Below are 17,505 nucleotides of genomic sequence, written 5' to 3' on the forward strand. Positions count from 1 at the left end.
CCGCATGGCTGGACAATTGGAGCATACAGGGTCACCAATCCAAGATGGCAGCAATCAGTGGAGTCTGAGTACCAATAGTGGAATGCAGTATCTGCAGGTCAATCAAGATGGAACACTACAGACTCTGAAATGCCAGCGACTCCGAGTGTCTCCCCAGAGAGAGGAGAGGACCCCTATGGCTAGACTTGCACAGCAGCACCCTCAGACCTCTCAGGTACTCCCACCATCCTGAAGACTACTCTGTATTCCAGAGACATGCCAATCCAGCCTAAGATTCAGGGTTCTACTAGCTGTCTTAAGGAGATGGGCAGGACCTCACTGGATCAGACAGGTTAGAAACCTACACTTGAATCCCCCTGCCTATAGGTCCAATTGGGTCACAACCAGAAGAGAAAAGCTGCAGGCATATTGAAGCCATCCAGCCCCCAAAACACAACCCAGACAGGGGTTCTCTTGCATGCCTGAAATCCCAGCTGGCTCCAGGAAAAAACAGCCAGTAACAGCAATAAACAGATGGCTAAAGGTCAGCATAAGAACACATCAACAAACACCAGCCAAGCTTTTCCTGTAATTCTCCAGCCTTGGGGTGTTGTCATCCCTCCTCAAAGAGTTTGGGAACCCATTTCATGGAAACCCTACAAAAATTTAGAAAAGCACCAAACTAACCAAAAGGCAGAAAGACACTATCTACATCAACAAAATTAGAAATAAAAATGGGGACATAATGAAAGACACTGAGGAAATTCAAAGAATCATTAGGTCTAACTTCAAAAGCCTATACACCACAAAATTTGAAAATCTAAATGAAATAGACAAATTTCTTGATAGATTCCGCTTACTAAAGTTGAATCAAGATCAGGTAAACAAATTAAATATTCCTATATCCCATAGGGAAATAGAAGCAGTCATCAAAACTCTCCCATCCAACAAAAGCATAGGGACAGATGGTTTCAAACTAGAATTCAACCAGACCTTCAAAGAAGAGCTAATATCAATATTCTTCAAGCTATTGCACAAAACAGAATCAGAAGAAAAACTGATTCCATGAGGCAACAGTCACCTTGATACCTAAACTACACAAAATCCAACAAAGAAAGAATTCTAGACCAATTTCCCTTATGAAAATTGATGTGGAAAAACTTAATAAAATACTCACAAACCAAATCCAAAAACACATCAAAGATATCATCTACCATGACCAAGTAGGCTTCATTCCAGTCATGCAGGGGTAGTTAAATATATGGAAATTCATCAATGTAATCCACCATATAAACAAACTGAAAGAAAAAAAAAACCCACATGATCATCTCATTAAATGTCAAAAAAGCATTTATAAAATCCAACACTCATTCATATTTAAAGTCTTGGAAAGACATATCTAAATATAGCAAAACATAATGAAGGCAATGTATAGCAAGCATATAGCCAATATCAAACTAAACAGAAAAGAACTTAAATCAATTCCACTGAAATCAGGGACAAGGCAAGGCTGCCCACTCTCTCCATATCTCTTCAACAAAGTACTTGAAGTCTTACCTAAAGCAATAAGACAACTAAAGGAGATCAAGGGGATACAATTTGAAAAGGAAGAAGTCAAAGTATTACTCTTTGAAGATGATATGACAATATACATATATGACCTAAAAAAATTCTACGAAGGAACTCCTAAAGCTGATAAACACCTTCAGCAAAGTGGCTGGATACAAAAGTAATTCAAGACAATCAGTAGCCCTCCTATATACAAAAGACAAATGGGCTGAGGAAGAAATTAGGGAAACAATACCCTTCACAATAGCCACAAATATCATAAAGTATATAGTGCAACTCTACAAGCAAGTGAAAGACTTGTATGAAAAAACTTCAAGTCTCTGAAGAAAAAAAAAATGAAGATATAAGACGATGGAAAGAACTCCCATGCTCATGGATTGGTAGGATTAACAGTAAAAAAGGCCATCTTACAAAAAGCAATCTCCAGATTCACTGCAATTCCCATCAAAATACCAACACAATTTTTACAGACCTTGAAAGAAAAATTTTCCAATTCATATGGAAAGACAAAAAAAACAAAAACAAAAATAGAATAGCTATAACAATCCTGTACAATAAAAGATCTTCTGGAAGTATCTCTAACCCTGATCTCAAGCTGTAACTATAGAGCATCAGCAATAAAAACTGCACGGTACTGACATAGAAAGAGAATGGTGGATCAATGAAATGGGCTCAACAACCCAGAAATAAACCCACACAGCTATGGACACTTGCTTTTTGACAAAGGAGACAATACCATACAATGGAAAAATAATAGCATCTTCCACAAATGGTGCTGGTTGAACTGGATGTCTACATGTAGAAAAATGCAAATAGATCCATATTTATCACCCTACACAAAACTAAAGTCCAAGTGATCAAAGACCTCAACATAAAACCAGACACACTAAATCTGTTAGAAGAAAAAGTGGGGAAGAACCCTGAACTTATTGGCACAGGAGATAACTTCCTGAACAAAACAACAACAGCTCAGGCTTTAAGATCAACAATTAATAAATAGGACCTCATGAAACTGAAAAGCTTCTGTAAAGCAAAGGACACTGTCAACAGAACAAAACAACAGTCTACAGAATGGGAAAAGATCTTCACCAACCCTACATCCAATAGAAAGCTAATATCCAGAATATATAAAGAACTCAAGAAATTATATATCAACAAATAAAATAATCCAAATAAAAGATGGGGTACAGAGCTAAAGAGAGAATTTTCAACAGAGGAATATTGAATGGTGGAGAAACACTTGAAATGCTCAACATCCGTAGTCATTAGGGAAATGCAAATCAAAATGACCCTAATATTTTACCTTATTCCCATCAGAATGGCCAAGATCAAAAACTCAAGCGATGACAGGACATGCTGTAGAGGATGTGGAGAAAGGGAACCCTCCTCCATTGCTGGTGGGAGTATAAACTTTTACAACCTCTTTGGAAATTAATCTGGTACTCTCTCAGAGAATTGGGAATAGTGCTACCTCAAGACCCAGCTATACCTTTCCTGGGTATATACCCAGAAGATGTTCCACTGTACAACAAGGACATTTACTTTGCTTAACTATTGTTCACAGCAGCTTTATTAGTAATAGCCAGAATCTGGAAACAACCTAGATGTCCCTCAACCAAAGAATGGAAAATGAAACTGAATTCTACTCAGCTATTAAAAACAAAGGAATCATGAAATTAGCAGGAACTAGAAAAGATCATCCTTAGTAAGGTAACTCAGAACCAGAAAGACATGCATGGTCTATAATCATTTATATGCAGCTTTTAGCCATATAATACAGGATAACCATACTAAAATACACAGACCTAAAGAAACTAAATAAGGAGGAGAACCATAGGGAGGAGGCTTAATTCTAATTCAAAATGCCAAACAGAAGAGACAGCAGAAGTGGCTGAAGAGTGACAGAAGGACAGGAACCTGCCATAGATGTCCTTTGAAAGACTCTACCCACCAGGGGATTGAAGCAGATGCTGAGACTCACAGCCAAATGTTAGACAGAGTGAAGGGAGTCTTATGGAAGAATGGGGGGAATAGAACAACCCAGAGGGGACAAGAGCTACACAAGGAGAACAAAAAAGCCAACAAATCTGGACCCAAGGGGTCTTGGAGAGACTGATGCACTAACCAAGAACCATGCATGGAGAGGACATAGACTCCCTGCTCAGATGTAGCCCATAGGCAGCTTAGTCTCCATGTGGGTTCCCTAGTAAGGGAGCAGGGATCATCTCTGACATGGACAGGCTGCCCACTCTTTAGTCACTTGCCCTGGTGATGCAGCCTTGCCAGGTCACAGAGTAAGAGGATCTAGGCAGTCCTTATGAGATTTGATAGGCTAGGGTCAGATGGTAAGAGGAGGGCTCCCCGTTTCTGTGGAGTAGGGAATGGGGTTGGAGGAAAGAAGGAGAGTGGTCTCAGGAAGAGATGAGGGAGGAGGCTACAATTGGGATAGAAAGTGAATAAATTATATAATAAACAAACATCCAAAAATAATTTTAGAAAAGCAGTTCATGATAATGGGTTACATTCAAGACTGGAAAAATACGTGAGCAAGCTCATCCAAAGGGCGGTTCCTTCAATGGAAATCTGCTTTCTAAGAGGGAGAAGTCCTCAGCCAAGGGAACTTGGCTCTAAATGTTCAAATCTCTACTCAGGACCTTCAGGGAGAAGTCAACTGTCCTCCCGCTACTCAAATGTTAGGCCCTCCTAAGTATTTTGATCAGATGTGCATGTGTGTCATGAAGGCCATACACAAAACTTCCAAGTACTGCAGTACCGCTCAGTGGGTTAAAACAAAAACTAAATAAACCCTTTGCCAGCTTTGTCTGTAGAGTGCAGGAAGTGGTCAATTGGCAGGTACAACATTACACAGCCGCAGATTCCTTAACAAAGGTGCTCGCCTGGGAGGGCTACCATGCAGGCTCATAGAGCCATTGCCATAGTGTAGAGTGGGGAACTGAGGGATTGGATAACTGCCACCAGAGACCTAGGTACTACCCTCCATTAGACAGAAAGCTTGAGAGCTGCTCTAGCTATTTATTTAAAAACACAGGGCACTGGAGGTAAATGCAAGACAGAATGGGAGATGTGGGGTCAGGGGCACTTGGCTGTCAGTGTCCTAACAAGATACCAGACAAAATTAAAAAACACCCCCCATCAATCTGCCCAAAATGTGAAAAAAGGATTTCATTGGACCAAAAATTGCTGCTCCAAAGCTACCAAAGATGGGCAGCCTTTAAACTTCTAGCAGGACAACTCCCAGCCCCACAATTAAAGGGGAAACCCATGAAAATATTGTGGACAATTCCTGTTAGTATGCACCAGGCCTGCCTTCTGTTAAAACTAGAGGATAGGGGGGAGCCAAGATGGTGGTGCCGGAAAAACAGCGCATCTGAGCAGCAGGACAGCACTTTCCGTGCAGAGATCAGGAGACTGAACTCGGGCCCTGAAACTACATCGATCGTGGTGAGGGGAGGCTCCCACGGCGGGGGAATCGGTCCGGTCCACTCACGGCTACCTAGTCAGAACCCAGAAGAAATACCGGGTAACGCGGGCTTTGGGTCTCCAGGCTGGAGCCGCAAGTGGGCGGGTCCCAGCCACTTTCCCAGGCTGATCCGTGGGCACAAGGGTACCTGAGACTGGGAGTCCCAGTCGTGGGGGGACCCGACGGGGAAGCAAGGTTGCGGGTCTGATCGCAGGTCACCCAGTCTCTCCCTGGAAGGTCTCTGCCACCATCACAGCCGAGCTCCTGCCGCACGCAGAGAGCTTTGCGCTTAGCTCAGCAGTACAGACAAGCTGTGCGCCCCAGGACAACAGGGACTGGGAACCCCTGTCCAGAGAGGACCCCACAGAGAAGGAAGAAACCGTGCTGCTGGGGTCACCTAGGGAAAGTCTAGCAGACTGCAGATTGCAAACAGACAGAACAGAGTGCCCCAAGACACCAGAGCAGTACTCACCTGCCAGAGATTACCGCAGCTGATCACTAAATTTACAGCAAGAAACCCAGACGGAGGGTAGCTGCCCCCAGGACTTCTCCCGGAGAGAGGAGAGCCCTCTTGACTAATCAGGACCACAGTTACCACCCAGGTCTCTAGGCCTGACGTGAGCTGTAGCAACTCCTGAAAAACAGCGGACATCCAGGGACTATACCCAAAAAGCTGGGAAGGCTTCCTTCAGGAAAAAACATCTTCCTGCCAAAGGGATTCTCTCCACTACAAGATTCCAGGAACAACCAGAAACTAAATTCAAACAACTAAGATAGCCCAATGGGTAGAGGACAGCGTAAAAGTTCAACCAACAAAAGCCAGAGCATTATGGCATCTCCAGAACCCAGTTATCCAGGGGCAAATAGCCCTAGACACCCCAGCATAAATGAAATTCAAGGAGACGACCTAACATCTATGCTCAAGAAGATGATAACAGAGGAAACAAATAAAATACGAAAAGAAATAGAAGAAGCTGAAGCCAAAAAGTATGTGGCCTTTAGAGAGGAAATGCTTAAATCACTGAATGAAATAAAAGAAACAGTGGATTGTTCACACAAACAGCTGAAGGAATTGACGGAAAAACATGAAAATACAGTCAGAGAGGGGAAGGCAACCAACAAAATAGCTCAAGACCTGAAGATAGAATTGGAAAAATTAAAAAAAAAAACATAAATGGAAGAAATTGTGGAGAGAAAGAACTTAGGGAAGAAAGCAGGAACTACAGAGGTTAGCATAACCAATAGGCTACAAGAAATGGAAGAAAGAATCACAGGTGTGGAAGATACAATGGAAGAAATAGATGTATCTGTCAAAGAAAATGATAAATCTAAAAAATTCCTGACACAGACCGTCCAAGAAATTGAAGACAACATAAAAAGACAAAACCTAAGAATAATAGGAATAGAGGAAAAAGAAAATTCCCTGCACCAAGGCCCAGAAAATATTTTCAAAAAAATCATTGAAGAAAATTTCCCCAACTTAAATGAGAGGCCAATAAGAATACAAGAGGCCTACAGAACACCCAATAAATTAGACCAGAAAAGAAAATCCTCCCGCCACATAATAATCAAAACTGTAAGTATACAGAACAAAGAAAAAATACTAAAAGCTGCAAGAGAAAAAGGCCAAGTAACATATAATGGCAAACCCATTAGAATCACACCTGACTTTTCAACAGAGACTATGAAAGCCAGAAGGGCCTGGACAGATATCATGCAGACCCTAAGAGAACATAGATGTCAGCCCAGGCTACTATACCCTGCAAAACTCTCAGTCCTCATAGATGGAGAAAACAAGATATTCAATGACAAAAACAAATTTCAACAATACCTACAAAAAAATCCAGCATTACAGAAGACACTGGAAGGGAAAATACAACCCAAGAAACCTAGCTACATTCAAGAAAACACAGGAAATAAATAACCTCACTTCAATAAAACAAAAAGCAACCAAGCACACAACCGTATAACCACAGCCAACATCAAAGTCAAAGGATTTAACAGTCACTGGTCATTACTTTCTCTGAATATCAATGGACTTAATTCTCCAATAAAAAGACACAGACTAACAGAATGGATGCGTAAACAAAACCCAGCAATCTGTTGTATACAAGAAACACACCTAAGTCACAAAGATAGACATTACCTGAGGGGAAAGGGATGGAAGATGGCTTTTCAAGCAAATGGACCCAAGAAGCAAGCAGGAGTAGCCATTCTAATATCTGATAAAATAGTCTTTCAAACAAAATTAATCAAAAGAGACGGGGAAGGACACTTCATACTCATCAAGGGAAAATTCCACCAAGAAGACATCACAATCCTGAACATCTATACCCCAAATACAAGGGCACCCACATTTGTGAAAGAAACATTGATAAAACTTAAACCACATATAGATCCCCACACACTAATAGTGGGAGACTTCAGCACCCCACTCTCAACAAAGGACAGGTCAACAAAACAGAAATTAAACAAAGAAACAATATCTCTAACAGAGGTCATGAATCAAATGGACCTAACAGACATTTACAGAACCTTACACCCAAACACAAAAGAATTTACCTTCTTCTCAGCACCTCATGGAACCTTCTCCAAAATAGACCACATAGTTGGTCACAAAGCAAGCCTCAACAAATACAGGAAGATTGAAATAATCCCTTGTATCCTGTTGGATCACTATGGAATAAAGCTGGACCTCAGTAACAACAGAAATAGCAAAAAGCCTACACATACATGGAAACTGAACAACTTGCTACTAAAAGACAGCTGGGTCAGGGAAGAAATAAAGAAAGAAATTAAAATCTTCCTAGAACTCAATGAAAATGAAGACACAACATACCCAAACTTGTGGGACACAATGAAAGCAGTGCTAAGAGGAAAGTTCATAGCACGAAGTGCCTTCCAAAAGAAATTTGAGACAGCGCATTCAAGCAACTTAATGGCTCACTTAAAAACCCTAGAAAAAGAAGAAGCAGACACACCAAGAAGGGGCAGATGGCTGGAAATAATCAAACTCAGGGCTGAAATCAATCAATTAGAAACAAATAAAACAATTCAAAGAATCAATGAAACCAAGAGCTGGTTCTTTGAGAAAATCAACAAGATAGACAAACCCTTAGCCAAGCTAACTAAAAGGCAGCGAGACACCATCCAAATCAACAAAATCAGAAATGAAAAGGGGGATATAACTACAGACACTGAGGAAATCCAAGCAATCATTAGGACTTACTTCAAAACTCTATACGGAACAAAATTTGAAAATTTAAATGAAATGGACAATTTTCTTGATCGATTCCACTTACCAAAGCTAAATGAGGACCAGGTAAATCAATTAAATAGTCCTATATCCCCGAAGGAAATAGAAGCAGTCATCGAAAGTCTCCCATCCAAAAAAAGCCCAGGACCTGATGGTTTCAGCGCAGAATTCTACCAGACATTCAAAGAAGAGCTAACACCAATTCTCTTCAAACTATTCCACAAAATAGAAACAGAAGGAACATTACCAAACTCATTCTATGAAGCCACAGTCACCTTGGCACCTAAACCTCACAAAGACTCAACAAAGAAAGAGAATTTAAGGCCAATCTCCCTTATGAACATTGATGCAAAAATACTCAACAAAATACTCGCAAACCGAATACAAGAACACATCAAAGATATCATCCACCATGACCAAGTAGGCTTCATCCCAGGTATGCAGGGATGGTTCAATATACGGAAATCCATCAATGTGATCCACCATATTAACAAATTGAAAGAAAAAAACCACATGATAATCTCCCTAGATGCTGAAAAAGCCTTTGACAAAATCCAACATCCATTCATGTTTAAAGTATTGGAGAGATCAGGGATACAAGGCACATATCTAAACATAGTAAAGGCGATAAACAGCAAGCCTATAGCCAACATCAAACTGAACAGAGAGAAACTTAAAGCAATCCCACTGAAATCAGGGACAAGACAAGGCTGCCCACTCTCTCCATATCTCTTCAACATAGTTCTGGAAGTCCTTGCTAGAGCAATAAGACAGTTGAAGGATATCAAGGGGATACAAATTGGAAAGGAAGAAGTCAAATTATCACTATTTGCAGATGATATGATAGTATACGTGAGTGACCCCAAAAACTCTACCAGGGAACTCCTACAGCTGATAACCACCTTCAGCAAAGTGGCCGGATACAAAATTAACTCAAAAAAATCAGTAGCCCTCCTGTATACAAAAGACAAAAGGGCTGAGAAAGAAATTAGGGAAACAACACCCTTCACAATAGCCACAAATGACATAAGGTACCTCGGCGTAACCCTAACCAAGGAAGTCAAAGACTTGTATGAAAAAAATTTCAAATCTCTGAAGAAAGAACTAGAAGACGATATGAGAAGATGGAAAGATCTCCCATGCTCATGGCTTGGTAGGATTAACATAGTAAAAATGGCCATCTTACCAAAAGCAATCTACAGATTCAATGCAATGCCCATCAAATTACCAACACAATTCTTTACAGACCTGGAAAGAAAAATTCTCAACTTCATATGGAATAACAAGAAACCCAGAATTGCTAAAACAATCCTCTACAATAAAAGATCTTCTGGAGGTATCTCCATCCCTGATCTTAAGTTGTACTATAGAGCAACAGTTTTAAAAACTGCATGGTACTGGCATAGAAACAGAATGGTGGATCAATGGAACCGAACAGAGGACCCAGAAATAAACTCACACACTTATGGACACCTGATATTTGACAAAGATGCCAAAACCATACAATGGAAAAAAGATAGCATCTTCAACAACTGGTGCTGGTCCAACTGGATGTCTACATGTAGAAAAATGAAAACAGATCCCTGCACAAAACTGAAGTCCAAGTGGATCAAAGACCTCAACATAAAGCCAGACACATTAAATCGGCTTGAAATAAAAGTGGGGAATACCCTAGAACTCATTGGTACAGGGGAAAAAAATCCTGAACAGAACTCCAACAGCACAGGCTCTAAGAGCAACAATCAATAAATGGGACCTCATGAAACTGAAAAACTTCTGCAAAGCAAACGACACTGTCATCAAAACAAAGCGACCGCCTACAGATTGGGAAAGAATCTTCACCAAACCTTTATCTGACGGAGGACTCATATCAAGTATATATAAAGAACTAAAGAAGCTGAAATGCAGCAAACCAAGTAACCCACTTAAAAAATGGGGAACAGAGCTAAACAGAGAATTCTCTGTAGAGGAATACCGAATGGCAGAGAAGCACTTGAAGAAATGCTCAACCTCACTAGCCATTAGGGAAATGCAAATCAAAACAACCCTGAGATTTCACCTTACACCCATGAGAATGGCCAAGATCAAAAACTCAAGTGACAACACATGCTGGAGAGGTTGTGGAGAAAGAGGAACCCTTCTCCACTGCTGGTGGGAATGTAAACTTGTACAACCACTCTGGAAATCAATCTGGCGTTTTCTCAGACAACTAGGAATAGTGCTTCCCCAAGATCCAGCCATACCACTCCTAGGCATATATCCAAAAGAGGCTCAAGCACACAAAAAGGAAATTTGCTCAACCATGTTTGTAGCAGCTTCATTTGTAATAGCCAGAAGCTGGAAACAACCCAGATGCGCCTCAACTGAAGAATGGAGGCAGAAAATGTGGTACATCTACACAATGGATTATTACTTAGCAATGAAAAATAAGGAAATCATGAAATTTGCAGGTAAATGGTGGGATCTGGAAAGGATCATCCTGAGTGAGTTGTCCCAGAAGCAAAAGGACACACATGGTATATACTCACTCATATAGACATATAACATAGGGCAAACCCACCATAACCTGTGCATCTAAAGAAACTAAGCAAGAGAGAGGACCTTAACTAAAATGTCCAATCCCCATCCGGAAAGGCAAAGAGGATGGACATCAGAAGAAGAAGAAAACAGGAAACAACCTAGGAACCTACCACAGAGGGCCTCTGAAAGCCTCTGCCCTACATACTATCAAAGCAGATGCTAAGCCTGATGGGCAACTGTTGGGCAGAGTGAATGGAACTTTATGTAAGAACTGGGAAATAGTAAGAGCTGGAGAGGACAGGGTCTCCACAAAGAGAGCAACAGAACAAGAAAATCTGAACACAGGGAACTTCCCAGAGACTCATACTCCAACCAAGGACTATTCATAGAGATAACCCAGAACCCCTGCACAGATGTAGCCCAGGGCAGTTCAGAGTCCAATTGGGTTACATAGTAATGTGAAGAGGGACTGCCTGTGACATGAACTGACTGGCCTGCTCTTTAGTCACCTCCTCCTGAGGGGGAGCAGCCTTACCAGGCCATAGTAGAGGACAATGCAGCCACTTTTGATGTGAACTGATGGACTAAGATCAGAAAGAAAAGGAAAACTTCCCCTATCAGTGGACTTGGGGAGTGGCATGCATGCAGAGGGAGGAGGGAGGGTGGACTTGGGAGCGGAGGGAGGGGCTTATGGGGGGATGCAGAATGAATAAAGTATAATTGATGAAAAATTTAAAAAAAAGGGAAAAAATAATTTAAGAACCTTAAATAACTTTCAAAAGTGGAGGAAAACATGGAGTTAGTCAATTTACATGGAGCACGTCTCGCCCCTGGGGGCAATGGTCTCCTGAACCTACTCAGACCTCGGACACCACCACTGCTAGTTCTAGAACTGATGCAGGATGTTCCAACGAGGGGGTTAAGGCTTCTCATAATATTTCCTATAAGCCCACACCTGTTTGTTTATATCCCCCATTTTTATTCATTATTAGCCAGATAGAGCCAAGTAATTGTGGTAATGATACTTGCTTCTTTGCCCAATGCTGTAATGCTAGTAAATTTACTAGCTGGTTACTCGCATGCCTCGCTGGGTGCCTGTGCCCGTTAATGCCCTCACACTATGACTCTCTTCAGACAGATAAGGGATCCTGGAATTACAGCTGCCATTGTTACTGCCATCTCATTGGCGGCTGTTGGAGCTACCACCACGGCATTAGCCATGAGTCATACTGTGCAGCCTACTCAGACCCTGAATAACCTTTTAGCCAATGTAGCTCATGCCTTAGATGTACAAAAAGGAATTAATGCTCAACTAAAAGGAGGTTTGATGGTGTTCAATCAGAGGATTAACCTCGTACAGGAGCAAATTGATACCCTATGGAAAATCGCTCAACTTGGCTGTCAATGAAAGTATGCTGGACTTTGTGTCACTAGCATACAACATGAGAATTTTCCCTGTGCTGCAAATCTGTCTAAACAATTTTCTAGCTATATTTTAGGTAATTGGACTGGAGAATTCGATACTACGATGGAGCAGGTGAGAGTGGCCATTGTCATGGTAAATTCTACCAGAGTGGACGCAGGACTAGCCACAGGATTATCATCATGGATTGCTGCAGCCATGAATCATCTGAAGGAATGGGCGGGCATGGGAGTGTTAGCAGGCCTTCTGGTGTTGGTCACCTTGGTTTGCCTGTGGTATAAATGCAAGATTAGAGTCTCACAACAGCGTAATGCAGCCATGACCATTCAGGCCTTTACAGCCATTGAAGCAGAACAGTCTCCCCAAGCATGGTTGGCTACCATAAAAAGCCACAATGTTATGGTCAGGATGCGAGGCTAAGCATGCACTCAGGGTCAGCCGCTTTGGACCCAGAGAAGAGCATGTCTGATTGCATGCGGGTTGATGCCCCAGGTCCCGCCTCTGAGACAAAGGTATCAGACGGGTCTGATGCTCTTTGGGTGGATGACACCTAAATGAACATCGGTACAAAGTCCCAATTTATTTCTAATATCAGACCTCTACTCTTGCCTGATGCGTCTAAAACAAAAAGGGGGAACTGTAGAGAGCTGTGTAATGCCACGCCTGAAAGATGGAGCTGGTTTCCGCCTTCCACCTTCCCGATGGTGAGTGCTCTCTGTCACAAACAACTCCACATTTGGCTAAGGCTGAGGATCTGGCTTGCTTCCATGTATGTGGACCTATCTGCATTGCCCACGTGGCATGCTGAGGTTGGCTACCCAGAGGCTATTTAAATTGGGCTGGCTTTCCCCAGGGTCAGGTGATTTTTCAAGGTTCCTGAATAAACTGCATTAAAAAAAAAAACAACAAAAAACTAGAGGATAACATATTTTGTTAAATCAATGATACCAGGGCAGAGAAAACTTGCTTAAGATGTGACGAAGTTCCTCCTTCTGGGAAATTTCAGCCCACCTGTAACAGGTGTTGGTGGCCTGACGAAGTCTTGGCAAACAGCTAGACCAATTACATAGTGTGACAATGATGGTAATCAAGGGGGAAATTACCCTCCTAATGCTAGTAGACCTTCCCAATAACCTCTAGTGAAGAGATGTCTTAGAAGATATGGATGTAGTCATCCACAGACAGTAAAGCCTTTTATGACATATAACAATTGCATTGCAGAAGATAAATTATATTTGAAGCACCCCCCAATTCTAAGGGCCCCTGTTTTAACAGGATTCCAATCCCCCATAAAGTTGAGATGGATGGATTAATGGCTGTTAGAGGGAGAGAAACACCAGGAATTGTTCAATGTGTCCAAGAACAACTTGACTGTGATCATACAGAGCTTTCTACTAGTTCTTGGAATTCTCCTCTTTTTGTTATAAAAACGTCAGGCAAATTTAGATTTTTACATGACTTCAGATCTATCAATGCTACTATGCAAGCAATGGGAGCTACCCGGACTAGTATCCCTGTATTATACACAGTCCCTTATGGATATATATTGTCACCATCGACAGTAAAGATTATTTTTTCTCTATTCCTCTACATCAGCCAGACAAAGATTGGCCTTCTAGGTGACTGTAATTAATAATAAAACACCTGTGAACAGATTACAGTGGAGTGTATTGCCACAGGGGATGAAAAATAGTAGCACTATTTGTTAGATTTATGTGTGGGAGGATATTAAAAAGGTGGCCAGTTTTGTGATCTATATAAGGGTGATATTTTGATTGGTCACCCTGAGCACAATCCTTACAGCTCAAGCTCCAGGATTTCTCTGCTGCTCTAAGGACAGCTGGTCTTCACACTGCAGCTGTAAAGGTGCTGACTCAAGAACCATATTTGTTTTGGGGGCACACAGTTACCCCCGATGCTATTAAGTACCAAAAGTTACAGTTCTCCTTTCCCATACCCCACACATTGGCTTCCATGCAGACCTTTCTGGACAACTTGGCATGGACTGGACCTTGCCTTCCTGTTAGCACAGGACAGCTCATCCCTTCTTTCTCCTGCTTCATGGTGCCAAAGGGCCGGAGGAGAGTTTAACCAATATAGAGGCGGCAAAACAGGCTCTGCAAGATGTTAATGTAGGCCTTAATCAAGTCCTTCTACATCAGTCTGATTCTGCTAGTGAGGTTTTGGGCCTTGTGATGCCTGTGCAGGGATTTCCTACTGGTGTCCTCTTCAAACCGCCCAATATAATATTATACTGGGTTCATTTGGCTTAATCTTCTCCCCTTCACGCTACACATTTTAGAGATAATATTTTCACTCTTGCACTAAAGGTCCTTAAAAACATCCCTTTTATTACTTGGTAAAAAGCCAGGTAAAATCACTCTTCTAGTGTCCCAGGACTTACCTGCCTGGACGGTCTCATCCCACTACGCTGCTCGCCTCTTTTGGTTAAATTCCAAGGTAAAAGTAACCATTTCTCTAAAACTAAAATCCTATCCATGCTTCCTTTAAAGCTGTGATTCATAGGTGGTACTTATTAGAAAGGACAACTCCTGACTCTTCACAGACACATTTTGGCTATGTTATTCACTCTTGACATTACCACAAACCTAAAGCCCTTACTAGTTTCTTTAAGGGATCTGTGTAGTAAGGGGAATTGTTGGCTATCTTAGACCATTTAGGAGATTGGCAAGACCCCATTAATATTCTCAGTGACAGCCAATATGCTCTAATGATGTTAAGGCCATACCTTTAGCAGTTGTTAAACCGGCTAAAGGTCCTCTGTATTTGGCCATAATTCAACTTCAAACAATTACTGAACAAAAACAGGCTCCTCTCTTTATTCAGCATGCACACTCTCATTTGGGACTTCCTGGGACCATTCCAGAGAGAAACAGGGAGACTGATCATCTACTATGATCTTTCTGTCTTCTCCATTAGAATTTTCGTGATTGCTCCACTCTAGATTTCACAATTTGGCTCTATTACCCCATAAGCTTTCTCTGCAACTACCCATAAATTTCTGTTAAGTATTTAATATGTGCCTGTACTACTTGTGGGCCCTTGTTCCCTTTAGGTCCCTTACAACCAGCTAGAGCCAATCATAGAGGTCCTAGCCTTAACAGTTTGTGGAAAACGGACGTGACTCATGTTCTTTACGTTTTATTTCTTTAATAACTTTACAGTCTGATCTCAGCACTCTCCATCCTCTGCTTTCATATTTTTAAGTAAAGCACATTAATCTAAATTTCCCATGCGGCAGTAAGGTTCTGTAAATAGATCGGGTTTTAAAATCACAACGTCTTAGCAGAAATAATTAGGAAATGTAAACATTACTGTGACGGGCTCGACACACACACTAATATCAAGTGCTGTGACCACAGGACTTTAAAACAACCTGAATCCCCGTGGATTCGGGTTTCCGGTTTCCTTCCAAATTTACTCACTCACAGCTGAGCAGGACACAAGGAACTGTACAAATCCTCTTCTTTGAGTTTCTGGAAATCCTTCGCGCTGGGTTGTGGGAAATGTAGTCTTGACTTTATGACGTCACAAGAGAGGGCTGTGGGTATCAAACGTCCTCATTTCTTATTCAAACTAAGCTTCTCTCCAAAGTTAGGCGGGAGTCCTGCTCCTCGCTGGGCTTGGATCTCTGACCTGGAGATTGGTGGAGGAAGCAGCGGCGTCCTGCAAATCTGAGCGGCTGTGCACGGTGGCGGGTCCGGCGCGGAGGGAACTGATCTGGGCTGATTGGTTGGGAGACCGGGAAGGTGACATGGAGATGCTGTGCTGACCTAGGCTGGGCCACTGCTCCTGGGTGCAAATTTGACCAGAGGGAGGGAAGAAGTTTGGAAACAACGGGATTTCAAGGGCTGGCTGGATCTGCTGACTGCCTGTGCCTGAGGAGCTGACTCATTTTTGCTGGGAAAACAGCTACCTAGCTGACCCAGGCTCACATGGCTGTAGTCAGATTTCTCAGGACTCCTAGAACACATGGACATCTAGCCTCTACTGAACTTCATGTTCCACATAGTACTCCTGGTTTGAGTTCACAAAGCTTCCCAAAGTTCCTAGTTTCCAAGGACAGAGAGTCCTGTGAGAGCGGTTGTTGATTGGAATGTTAGAGCCTTTTCCTTTGGAATGAATTATTAGATCAATGGATTAGATTATGGCTTTGGCCAGGAATCCTTAATGTACCCTGTGATCCGAGTCACCACAACACACTGTTTATAGGCGCAGAAAAATCTTGTAATTGGTATCAACCTATTCTTGCACAATCCACATAATCACAGATTTTACACTTGAGTAAAAATCACTAGACAATAATACTTCATCAATTCTGAGACTGTAGTATTTGGACTTCTTTTCATATGTGAGGGATGGCTGGGTGTGATGACAGAAGTGATCTCTGGGAGCGGCTGGAATGTCTGAAAGGGAGGGGAGAAGTGGCCCTGATAATCTGGCTGTCTCTGTACATTGTTCTCATCATATGGTTTTCATCTCTCTGTCCCCATTATCAGCAGTGTCTGAACACCCTTAAATGTACTCTGTCATTGAATATGGCACCCAGGATCATTGATGCTTTCTTCCTGAATAGTTCTACAATAGTTTGCCCAAGTTTTTGTACTGTGTTACAAAGAATATAAGATGAATTTGGAAATATGAGTCACACTAGGGTCTTGTGATTTGCACAGAGTAGGTTTTTGATGATGAAAAACCCACAGGTGTTAGGGGTTAAGAGGTAATTTAGTCTGGGACCATTTGAGTGGCCATGTTCTGAAACACATATTTAAGTTACCCCAAATTCCATGCTCCAACAGGAAAGCAGTCTCATGATTTTACAGAAGAAAGAATGTCATAAATCAAGGGAAGTCTGAAATATACGTGAGTACCCAGAGGGGAAGGTCCTGTGTCACGGGGGCTATTCTGTAGTCCTAAGATATGATCTGATGACAGTCTTAGCTTTGGACAGGTAGATACTCATGTCCATAGAATAAAGTCAGTGGATTCTAGGAAGCTTTTTTTTTTTCTATTGTCACAAGCTGTTTGGTCCATCCCAGAGGGAGACAGGGATTGACTGTTCCTGAAGGGTAAAACCAGTCCAAGTTAAGGCAACGACCCCCTGAACCTGCAACATTCCAGTCTCTGCACAGCCCTGAACACCCACATGGGCCATCAGTCTCTGCAGACAGCCTCCTCCCAAGAGTTCTCATTCTCAGGCAGACACAGGGTTTTCAGGGTTTTCCTCCACATCCGTTCCCTGTCTCCGGTGACCTT

The 17,505-nt window shown here is 42.0% G+C and overlaps 1 long non-coding RNA gene across 3 annotated transcripts in view; it reads right to left on the bottom strand.

Annotated features, from left to right (window-relative positions):
* Positions 1-15,961, bottom strand: part of LOC132653116 (uncharacterized) — a 92,015-nt gene extending 76,054 nt beyond the window's left edge. For 2 of the 3 annotated variants that reach the window (XR_009590827.1, XR_009590826.1), the window contains exon 1: positions 15,679-15,961. This is a non-coding gene — a long non-coding RNA (uncharacterized LOC132653116). Of the gene's footprint in view, positions 1-15,674 lie in introns of all 3 variants that reach the window. The other variant, XR_009590828.1, reaches the window with a different exon arrangement.
* Between the last annotated feature and the right edge of the window lie 1,544 nt (positions 15,962-17,505).

Source organism: Meriones unguiculatus, chromosome 3 (genome assembly GCF_030254825.1).
Source record: "Meriones unguiculatus strain TT.TT164.6M chromosome 3, Bangor_MerUng_6.1, whole genome shotgun sequence".
NCBI classification, from domain to species: domain Eukaryota; kingdom Metazoa; phylum Chordata; class Mammalia; order Rodentia; family Muridae; genus Meriones; species Meriones unguiculatus.